This window comes from Lygodium microphyllum, chromosome 6 (genome assembly GCF_053477565.2).
Source record: "Lygodium microphyllum isolate KBCC chromosome 6, Lygodium_microphyllum_v1.1.10, whole genome shotgun sequence".
Classification (NCBI taxonomy): domain Eukaryota; kingdom Viridiplantae; phylum Streptophyta; class Polypodiopsida; order Schizaeales; family Lygodiaceae; genus Lygodium; species Lygodium microphyllum.
This window is the reverse complement of record NC_141140.1, coordinates 101,995,504-102,006,802: the sequence shown is the minus strand read 5'-3', so window position 1 is coordinate 102,006,802 and position 11,299 is coordinate 101,995,504. Positions and strand designations below refer to the sequence as shown.

Genomic DNA, 11,299 nt, shown 5'->3' with positions numbered 1-11,299 from the left:
ACCAAAATCAAGTCTTTTATAAAGATGCTTCTCATAAAGAATAACATTATTCTTGTTGCTCAATTCAACTACATGAAAGACTTGTTTATTCCGCTTGCAAAGATGGATAGATTTACTTGTTTTGAAGAGCAATCGATGAATTTATTTGAAGATTTTGAAAACATTTCTACTGTCTCAAAGATGATGATACCTTTGCTTAAGGGAAACATGGATATAAAGACTCATACAACTGGTGCAAGCAAAGTCAATGAAGAAACAGATCAAGAGGACCAAAAGATAAAAAAGAAAAAGAATAAGAAAAAGAAGTATAAAAATCATGAAGACTTTGAAGTGGCAAACAAAGTGAATGATAAGTACAAAAAGCTAGACAAGAAGAACTGCAATGAATCGAAGATCTATATCAAAAGAAATGCTAAAAACCGCAAGGGCCTTGCGGTCCTTGATCCTATTTTTTACTAACTTTTTTAGCCTTGTATTGCCTAGCCCAAATGTCTTTATCATAAGCTTGTAAACTTCTCATGTAGCCTTATACTACAGCCTCTGTAAAGCCCCTGCTACAGCCTCTGAATGACCATCATGTTTGTCGTACCCACACTTAGCCTTTTCTACAACAGTCTCTGGTGTTTTGCCATGTTTATGGTGTGCCCACGCTTTGCAAGTGTTACTTTCACTAAAGCCTCTACACACTGTACTTTCTGGTTGTGCTTGAGAACGGGCGTTGAGATATTTGCAATCACACCTATTGTAGCCTCTTTGTATGAGGCAATTTTCTGGGCTTAGGACAAGTAGGCAGACTGAATCCCATATGCACAGAGAGGAAAACTGTAGCCATCCAACAACTATAAAGCATTGTACTTGACTTTTCATATAAAATGAATACAATGTCATGATGCTTTGTACTTTCAGTTTAAGTGTCTTGTCTTTGTCAGTCCACTACACAAGATTGTCTTTATGAGTCCAAGCTTCCAGCTTGGAACCTAATTCACTTGTGTAACAGTTGGTCTCTCCTTGTCTATGTCAACATGATTCTTGTCTTCATCTTCCATCCTCCATAACCACTGCCATGCTCTAGATCTGCATATTTAACAACTGCCTCCCACACAATTAGCTCATCATTAAGATGCCATGAAGTTGAAGACATATTTTTGTGTCTTAGTTCCTTTCTTTCACACAGTGGTGTTGGTAGGGTTGATTGCCTCAGAATTCCCTTCCATGCTTTCTATCTTGCCCAATGACCTGAAATTCATTTGTGCTGAGACCCCTGTAACATAAAAAGCATGGTTAACTGTTACAGACACAATCCATGCAGGTGCCTCATTCTTAACTGTGGGTCTCCTGTGCAAATAAACTAGTGATGCTCTTTGCTGGACAGTGGGATGACCAAACAGTATGCCATAGCCACCAGCTTAAGCATTAAACTAGATTCTCCTCCAGCAACTTGTGGGTGTCCCACCTGTGGAACCACGACTCTGTTTGTGTCCAAGGTGAGCAGTTTTCTATTAATGATAGCTATATATAGCACAAAGAGAGGAACACAATCTTGGTCACATGTGTAAAAACTTTCCCCTAATCCAATGCTGCAGACTTTGGCATGTTTCCACCAAGATGGAGAAACAAGACGTTGCAGCTGCTGTTGTGTCTGTCATTGTATGGCTTCTTACTCGACACATTCATTATAATTCACTTGATCAGTGCAGCAGTTTCCATGTTAAGTACCATAGCAGTTGTGCACCCACAAACTAAAGACTCTCCCAGAACACAAGCAACAGAAACATCATTCTTTTCCTGCTTTTCCTGCAAATGACAACCATAATTATAACTATAAATGATTCTAGTGTTTCTTACTCAAAAAACAAGTGAAATGATTATTCTTCTCCTAAAAATTACAACCCTGATTTTTCTGAGCATACACCTCCAAAACGTAACACTCTGTGCAACATGTCTACCAATAACCATTGGTCCCATTCACAAGAGGCAATTTCCGAGACAAGATAGACCCAGGAGGGGGGCCACCTCACAAAAAGCAAGTTTTCAACATCTTACACCCAGGAATAGAGCCACATCAACACTCATTTTCCTGAAATGTGTTGCAGAAGTAAGATCTATTCAATGAGCTTAAAACACTTTCAGTTGTATTCCAAATTGTCTGAGCAAATTATGCAGAAAAAAGAGACCAAATACCACACAACCTGAAAGGAATCAGCAAGACCACATCGTTACCTCGAAGGACCTTGATTCTATTTAACCACCATAATCAAGGCATGCATTAGTATTAAATTATCATGCATTAATGCCTAACTTGCTCCATTACAGACCCAAAACAAATTATTTGTGTAAAAGGCTTCTATTTCAGTTAATAGGACAAATGCCTGAAAATCTTCTGTAAAAGGACATGTGGGCATCTTGTTGAAAACAGCACCAGCTATGGAGGAGAGGGAAACAAGAGAGTGAATAGTAGATAACAAATAGTGTGAGAGCAAGACGGGAGGAAGTGTACTTGCTTAACTAAACTAAAGGATAGGTGAAAGTACAACTAAGGTTTAGGTCTAATGTTTAACCTGACCACACTTCCACCAACTAACTAGAGTTAGGTTTATTTACTCTAGAGCCTAGTGTCACTACTTTAATGTCGTAAGACACTAGGTGTGTGTACAATGACACTTTAATAAGTGTCCACACCACACAACTTACATTGGGCACTGCCTAGAATCATAGCAGCAAAGAAACACATCTCTTTGAGTTCAAAACTTATGAAACATTTTTTGAAGTAAGAAATGTTTCTGATAGTGAAAAACATGATTGTATTATTATTAGTTTTGGGTTTGGGGGTGCATTTGGGGGGGGGGTTTTAGGAGGAGGGGAAAACAGGAAACACAGTTATTTCAACAAAAACTGTTGGGCAATGTCAAACATGATGATGACAATGAGTAATGACTTGTGAGGGCTCAAGACTCTAGATGAGAGACTTAGTTTTTTTGGGATTTAGTTATTGGACTTTGTTAATCTAGTATCTATTTTTGTCTTGAGAGTTAATTATTATACAACTTTAGTCTCATTTATGAGTTATGATATATTATAATTCATTTTGGATTTTGACATTTTGACAGTTTGTTTTGGAATGAGAATCATGATGTTGCAACTTGACTCAATCCATATTGTACATGGGCTATTTACATGCTTATTTCAATTTTCTTTGTGTGATATGTATGAATCATAATGTTTGAGATCTAACTTATAGTATAGCTTGTCTAAAGACTAACTTTAACATAAGTCAACAATGGATCATGAATATGTAATATATTCTCAAACGACTCTCATGTATTATCACTCAAGCTCAATTGGCATTTTTTTGTTTAAGAGAGAGTTCCATAGAGGTTTAAAACTTCTTTCCCTAGTTAAAACTATAAGAAATCCCCATATGATAAAACCCACGTTCTTAATTTACCCTCTCTTGAAAGAAACTTACGAAACACATATTTGATGTTTCGTTTTTGACGTTTCTAGCTACTATGCCTAGAATTACCAAATTCTAATATCCCTCTACAGTGCCAATGTGTGAAGTACAAGGAAGATCAATCACCGAAGGGTAGTAAGTTTAAGGACTTTTAAAAAGCCTCAAACTTCTCACATGATAATGCTTTGATGAAAGTGTTTGTAACATTTTGTTATGTAAGAACATATATCAAGTTGATCTCTCCTGCATAACATCTTTCTCTGACATAATGATAGTGAACCTCAATGTGTTTCGTGCGAGCATAAAACATAGGATTTCGTGCTACTGTAGTATCAATTTGACTACAAAAAAAAGAGAATGTATGACCCTTCAATGAGATCTATAGATCAGCTAACAATCTACGCATCTATACACATCCAACTGCTGCTGTGAAAGCTGCCCCTATACTCAATCTCACAAGATGAGGTAGCCACTTTATGTTCTTTCTTGCTAAGCCATGAAATGCATGGCCGTACATAAGCCTATACACCTTAGATACTACAAATTGTAAGTTAGGGCGTATGTTGCAAAGATAAATAAGATAGCCAACAGCCTAGCTGTAAATTGCAACATCATGTATCTCACTACCCTCATGCATGGACAACTTTAGCCTTGGCTCCATCGAAGTGCCCATACATTTACAGTCTTGCATATTGAACCTATGCAAAAGCTTGTCCACATATTGGGACTGTGACATGATGATACCATGCTGATTTTGGGTGAATTGAATCCTCAAATAACAGTGTAGGCAGCCCATATTTGACATAGCAAAAGCATGTTTCAAATCGGCCTAAAATCTGCAATTTTATCCTCTCTAGGTTTGGTGAGCAGCATATAATCTACATAGAGAACGATAACTAGCAAGTTCCCCCCTTCATTCTTAATGTAGAGAGTGGGAGCAATTGGGCTATTTTTCAACCCAATGTTGGCCAAATAAGCATCAATTTTTGAATACCATGTATGAGGAGCCTATTTTAAACCATAAAGGCCTTCTGCAACTTGCAAACCAAGTGCTCTTTTTCTTTTGCCAACAAATCCTAGAGGTTGTGAGACATAGACATCCTCATGAAAAGGTCATCATTCTAGAATGTTGTCTTTATGCCCAATTGATGCACTTTCCAACCACAATTTGCAACCATAGCAATAACACACCTCACTGTACTAATGCAAGATGTAGAAGCAAATGTCTCCTCATAGTCAATGCCTTTCTTTTGGGCATACCTTTTTGCTACCAAATGTGCCTTATACCTATCAATGGTGCCATCCACCTTGCGCTTCGGTTTAAAAAAACATTTAGTGCCAATAGCTTTCTTGCCATGTGGCAATTCAGTAAAATCCCAAGTAGGGTTAGTGGCAATAGAGTCCAATTCTTCTCGCATGGCCTACAACCAATGTGCATCTTGTTGTGCTTCATCAAAAGAAGTAGGCTCGTCATCATCCAACACTGAGCTCATAAATGCATGCTCATCAAAAGGTGACTACTTCCATACTATCAACCAAATGTGCTTTCTCTGGATCATGTACTATCTATCTAGCAGCCCTTGTAGTGCACTGAGGTAAGGGAGCATCGATTTGACTCTCTCAAAGAGTTTGTAACAACCAGCTGGGGATTGTTTTTGCTACACTTACAGCAGCCCTTTCTTGCTCAATTGCATGTTCTACTTTGGCATGCAAACCATGAGCTGTTCGAGGACATGAAGTTGCAGTAGCAACAGCTTATTGTAATACACTTGCTCAGGCATTACAACAAGCTTGGATCCCAAAGCAAGAGGTAGAAGACCTTGAAAAACATTAGTCGATTATATGGCTGCCATTTCAAATTGGACATGTGAAAAGGATGCATTTTCGGCAAAGATAACATCCCTAGTGACAAAAACTTTGCAAGTACATGGATCATATAACCGATAGCCTTTGGTTTCCTAACTGTAGCCAACAAAGATACATTTTAATGCCTTATCATTGAGCTTTATAAGAACCTCTTTTGGCACATGAGCATAGGCTATGCATCCAAACACATGACATAGCAACCTTTGGTTTTCTCTCATGCCAAGTCTCAAAAGAAGTGATGGTTTTACGAGCCTTTGTAGGGGCATGATTCAGCACATGCTGAGCACATTGACAATCCTCAAGCCAAAATTTATGCGGCAACCCCTTAGATTTCCAGCATATATCTAGTCATCTCCATAAGTGCTCTAATTCTTTCTTTCAGCAACACCATTCTGTTCAAGTGTCATCCTCACAGTGGCCTGATATATGATACCATTCTCAAGTAATAAAGTCTCAAATGTGCAAGACATGTATTCCCCCCCCTCTATCCGTGTGAAAAGTCTGCACTTTTAAACCTGTTTCAACCTCTAGCTTTGCAACCAAGTGTTTAAGTGCATAAATACATCAGATTTTTCCATAAGACCATACACCCATATATGTCAAGAGTAGTCATCTATGAAGGTGAAAAAATATAGAAGAACTATTAGAGAGTCATTCCCTGGACAGCACGCAGTACAGACAGTGCAGGAGGAGCCATGTCAGCAATACGGATAGCGCAGGGGAGCCACGTCAGCAGGCGCAAGCGCCATGTCAGCACAGTTGGTCAGGCACAGCAGCAGTCAGGGACTGTTTTAGGCAGTCGGCTGCATTAATTGCATCCGACCTGTTTTTTTGTCATTTTTGGGGTATTTTTCCACTGCTATTTATAGTAGTCCTGTCCAGCATTTGGATACATCATCTAACAGAGACAGCCTGCTGAGACTTAGAGCATGCGGGCTGACTGAGATCAAGGTCCTCAAGGCGGAGACATACACATATATTTTCTCTGCACCCGTGTATATTTCTGCATTCCTATATAGCATACTACACTGCAGATTTTCTATGTTTCATTGTCTCCTCCTCTCTCCCTCTCTCTTCTCTTTGTGTTCATTCTTTTTCAGTCTTGGTCCCACGCTTCCGCATTGCTGCACTTTCACATGGTATCAGAGTGGTGAAATCAGACTGACTGATTGAAGAACCTACCTAAAGAGGAGATTTTAGCGCGACACAAGGCTGTGTTTCCAGCATTTGAGGGCGAGCGGGAGGGCTGCGCATCAGAACTAGGCTGAAGCGAGAGTGGGCATGCAGGAAAGGAGACCAGTTGGTGAATTTACTGGAGGTTATTGCTGTTTGAAGGGAAGAAAGGCTGTGTTTCAAGCCTTCCATTACAGATTTTACTTTTTCATCACCTCCGGCGACTGAAGAAGGTTCGGAAAGCGGAGGAAAGAGCCCTAATAGGCTGCGTTTACACAGTCAGAGGAGGCCGATTTTATGTTTGTGCAAGCATCGCACGTGAGCATGTCTGCAGAGATTGACTTGGAGTTCCAGGTGATCATGGACAAGAAGGTGCCTGTCCTACCGGCTCTTCCATCAGATCAGAAGCTTGATGGTGACAATTACCGCATTTGGCGCGTGATGATGTTGGCCATTTTGGAGTCTTATGATTTGGCGGAGCTTGTGATGGAGGAGATTAACCGGCCCTCGGTGAGAGATGAGTCCAAACTCTCTTCCAATGCTCATGCGGAATTAACTAAGGCCCAACCTCATTGGGACAAACGGAATGCTAGGATTCATTCTTTTCTTTTTCTGTCTTGTACTACAGCCATGATAGCTCACATCGAGCACTTGACGGTGGCTCGAGAGATATGGCTGGAGCTCAACCAGATGTATAACCGGATGACCCTGATGAGGAGGGTTTCTTTGGAGATGCAGGTGCGGACCTTGTCCATGAATAAGTCTTCTTCGCTTCGAGAACACATCAACAAGCTTCAATAGCTTCAAATACAGGTTCAAAATGCGGGAAAGCCTATTTCCTCCGAAGACATGGCGATCACTTTATTGTCCCAATTGCCGCCACGATTCGATACCTTTTATTCCGCTCTTATTGCATCAAGGCGGGGGTCAACTCTTCGGTGGGAAGAGCTAGTTCCTATGGTCTTAGACCAAGAGGAACAGTTGAAGGGACAGAATGCTTCCAAATCAGAGGCATTGGTTGGTCAAGCCTCTCAAAAGAAGGGGAAGGACCAAAAGAAGAAGGAGGACAACAAATCTAAGAAGGACAAAGAGAAGGAATCAACTTGCCATATTTGTGGCAAGACCGGTCATTAGAAGAAGGATTGCCCCGACAAAGACAAGGACCCGAAGGATTCTGGAGTGGTAGCTGCACCCTCATCAGCTGCTTTTCTACACTTAGCGGTCATTGAGGACCCTACACCGAACTTTTGATGCCACAATGACAGCTCCCCAGGCTCGAGAGTGGATCGTGGGTAGTGGTGCCTCACGGCACATGACTCCTTCTCCTGTTGGTGTTGCCCATTTGCGACCTTCGCGTGGGCAAATTCTCATTGAAGATATCTCTTTTGTATCTATTGCTGCGCGGGGTGAGATGCAACTGATTCCAAATGGACGTAGTGGTACCTACACTTCCGAGGTGTTGCATATGCCAGGCTTGGGATATCATTTGCTTTCGGTGCATAAGATTTGTTCTCTTGGCCTCTTGGTGGAGTTTGACAATGATGTTATTCGAGTCCTTGATCGTGGATCGTGGATCGAGGAAGGTTCTCTCTTCAGGATATGAGGAGAACGGCATCTACAAATTGAAGTCTTCTATAGCTCTTACCTCTCAAACACAATCCGAGCTATGCTATGCTCGGTTTGGCCACCTAAACTATAAGTACCTTCGGAAGGCGTCGCCAGGATCGTTTGTCTGACGTTTGCCAGACATAGTGGTGAGCCAACAGCCATATTTTTCCTACATTCGTGGAAAACGCCATCAAAGCACCATGATGGAGCACTGACAGACACCTTAGTTTCTGTAGGCCAAGGCAATGACTACCGCAGTTCACATCCTCAATCGATCTCCCACTTCGGCGGTTGACAAGATGACACCTTTTGAGGCTTACTTTGAGACTAAGCCTAATGTCTCTTATGTCGGGATCTTTGGGTGTGACGCCTATGTGCATATCCCAAAGACGCATCGTGACAAGTTCGAGGCGGCTTCCCAATGACAGGTTTTTGTTGGCTACAGCTCCCAGTCCCAAGGTTATTGTCTGTTTGATCCCGTTAAGTGGGATGTCTACACGATCCGAGATATGCGGTTCGTGGAAGTTCTGGCCACAGAGAGGGGTGAGGAGCACCCCGTCCTTGGAGATCCAAGGGAGAGTTGGGCTCTCAAGATAGTTCCTTTGGAGACAGAGCCTCTTGATGGAGATTCTTCTTTTGATTCAAAGTCTTCCCTTCCACTGGCCGCCCAATGGCGCTTCCGCCAATGGATGTACCCGAGTCTTCAGCACTTGGAGAGCGTCGGGGAGAGATCCGCCTACCTCCTCTTTGGGCTCGTGACACACTTCAAGACTTAGATCGAGGGGTCCCTGAGAAGAGGGAACTACAAGATGGACCGTGGCGGTCACGGAGGAATCACGCACTCTACGGAGCTTGTTTGCTCTAACTATTGTTTGATGACCCCTGCCTGTTATACAAGATCGAGAGCCCACTTCTTTGACGGAGGCTCTGCAGTCTGAGCATTGGTGAAAGGCTATGGAAGCCGAGTTGGAGGCTATTGAGAGGAATGGCACTTGGTACCTTGTGTCTCATCCCTCTCACAAGAAGGTGAGAGGCGTCAAGTGGGTCTTCAAGACCAAGTACCTTATCGATGGTTCTTTGGACAAGCACAAGGCTTGCATTGTTGCTAAAGGTTTTGCTCAGCGCCCAGACATTGACTTCCATGATACTTTTACCCCCACTACTCGTATGGCAACTATTCGTGTTCTTGCCTTGGCTAGCCATAGGAGATGGCCTGTCTATTAGTTGGATGTGAAGTCGGTCTTTCTCAATGGTGACTTGCAAGAGGAGATCTATGTAGAGGAGCCTCCTGGCTTTGGATCCTCGAATGGAAAAGTTTATAGGGTGAAGAAGGCCTTGAATGGCCTCAAGCAGGCTCCGCGTCCATGGAACGAGAAGATTAACTCGTTTCTTCCATCGTTGGGATATTGGTGCTCCAAGGCTAGCCCGCAGCTTTATGTGCACACTTCTGAGACTAGTCGTGTGTTGTTTGTGTTGTATATTGATGATTTGATTCTTCCAAAGGACCATGCACAGAAGGTCCAAGAGACCAAGATAGCTTTACATCAAACGTTCAAGATGACGGATTTAGAACTTCTTCATTTCTTCTTGGGTTACGAGATTTATCAGTCTCTGAGGGGAACCTCTGACTTAGGGATTTCTTATCTAGCAGATACAGATACTTTCGATCTTGTTCTTGCAGGTTGGAGCGATTTGGATTGGGTTGGCGATGTGGATCATCGGGGGTCTACTATAGGCTACTGTTTTACCTTGGATACAGGTGTTATCTCTTGGAGTAGCAAGAAGCAGCCCCCCACAATAGCCCTTTCTTCTACTCAGACAAAGTATCGGGCTGCATCTTCCACCACATGTGAGGTTGTATGGCTTCGAAGATTGTTGGAGAAGCTTGGTTTCCCTCAGACTCGTCCTACTCTTCTGTGGTGTGACAATGAGAGTTGCATTGCCTTGGTACGGAATCCTGTCTTTCATGCCCGGACGAAGCACATTGAGATCCAGTATCACTTCATTCGGGAGAAGCTTTTGGATGGGACCATTGATGTGAACTACTACAAGACGGAGGATAATCTTGCAGATTTGTTCACGAAGGCACTTCCCCAAGCTCTTCTTCGGAGACATGCCAGATCCCTCAGTCTTCTGACCTGTCCAGGATCTGAGAGGGGGTGTTAAAGAGTCATTCCCAAGACAACGGGCAGTATGGATAGTGCAGGAGGAGCCACATCAGCAGGCGCAGGTGCCATGTCAGCACAATTGGTCAAGCATAGCAACAGTCGGACTGTTTTAGGCAATCGGCTGCATTAATTGCAACCGACCTATTTTTTGGTCATTTTTGTGGTATTTTTCCACTGCTATTTATAGCAGTCCTATCCAACATTTGGATACATCATCTGACCGAGATAGCCTGCTGAGACTGACAGCACGCGAACTGACAAAGATCGAGGTCCTCAAGGCGGAGATATTCGTAGATATTTTCTTTGCACCCATGTATATTTCTGCATTCCTATACAGCATACTACACTGTCGATTTTCTGTGTTTCACTGTCTCCTTCTCTCTCCCTCTCTCTTCTCTTTGTGTTCACTCTCTTTCAGTCTTGGTCCCACGCTTCCGCATCGCTGCACTTTGACAAGAACCCCAAGAGTTCATGTCCATATGGGACCACAAACATCAGAGTGTATAAGCTAGAACTCATGGAAACCATGCACTACACCATCCTTTTTGAAGGCAAAAAGAAAACATTTTTCCCAAAATACATCCTTTACATGCATGGACAGGTGGGGTCTCAATCGAAGGTAAGGCATCCACCCATAGAAATAGGTAACGCTCATTTTGACACTTAGGAATGGATTAACGTGTTCCAAGAGGCATGTACCAGTGAAATAGTGGTGGAACATTCCAACCTATTCCTTGTCCCGTTCCTACCTATTTCCTAGCAGTTCCCTGTTTGAAACGGCCGTTCCAACATGGACCATTTTTTATTAGCATACCTTTCCATTCTCGAATCCTATTGTTGCGTGTTTCAAATCACTCATCATTGTCGTCTCAAATCCCCTGCAGCCCACCTGTTTCGTCTCACTTTGCCTACCCTGTGTTGACCTGCCTACAGCCCGCTAGCCCACACACTACACGTGCAACAAGTCCCCTATAGGCTGTCTAGTGCCAGGGTCTCTCTCTCTCTCTCTCTCTCTCTCTCTCTCTCTCTC

At 42.7% G+C, this 11,299-nt stretch overlaps 1 protein-coding gene across 2 annotated transcripts in view; it reads right to left on the bottom strand.

The window, feature by feature from the left end:
* Positions 1–826: 826 nt before the first annotated feature.
* Positions 827–11,299, bottom strand: part of LOC148034878 (uncharacterized) — a 49,838-nt gene continuing 39,365 nt past the window's right edge. Inside the window, exon 5 of one of the 2 annotated variants that reach the window (XM_087679812.1) lies at positions 827–1,261. The gene's annotated coding sequence lies outside the window, so the exon portion shown is untranslated. The other variant, XM_087679813.1, reaches the window with a different exon arrangement.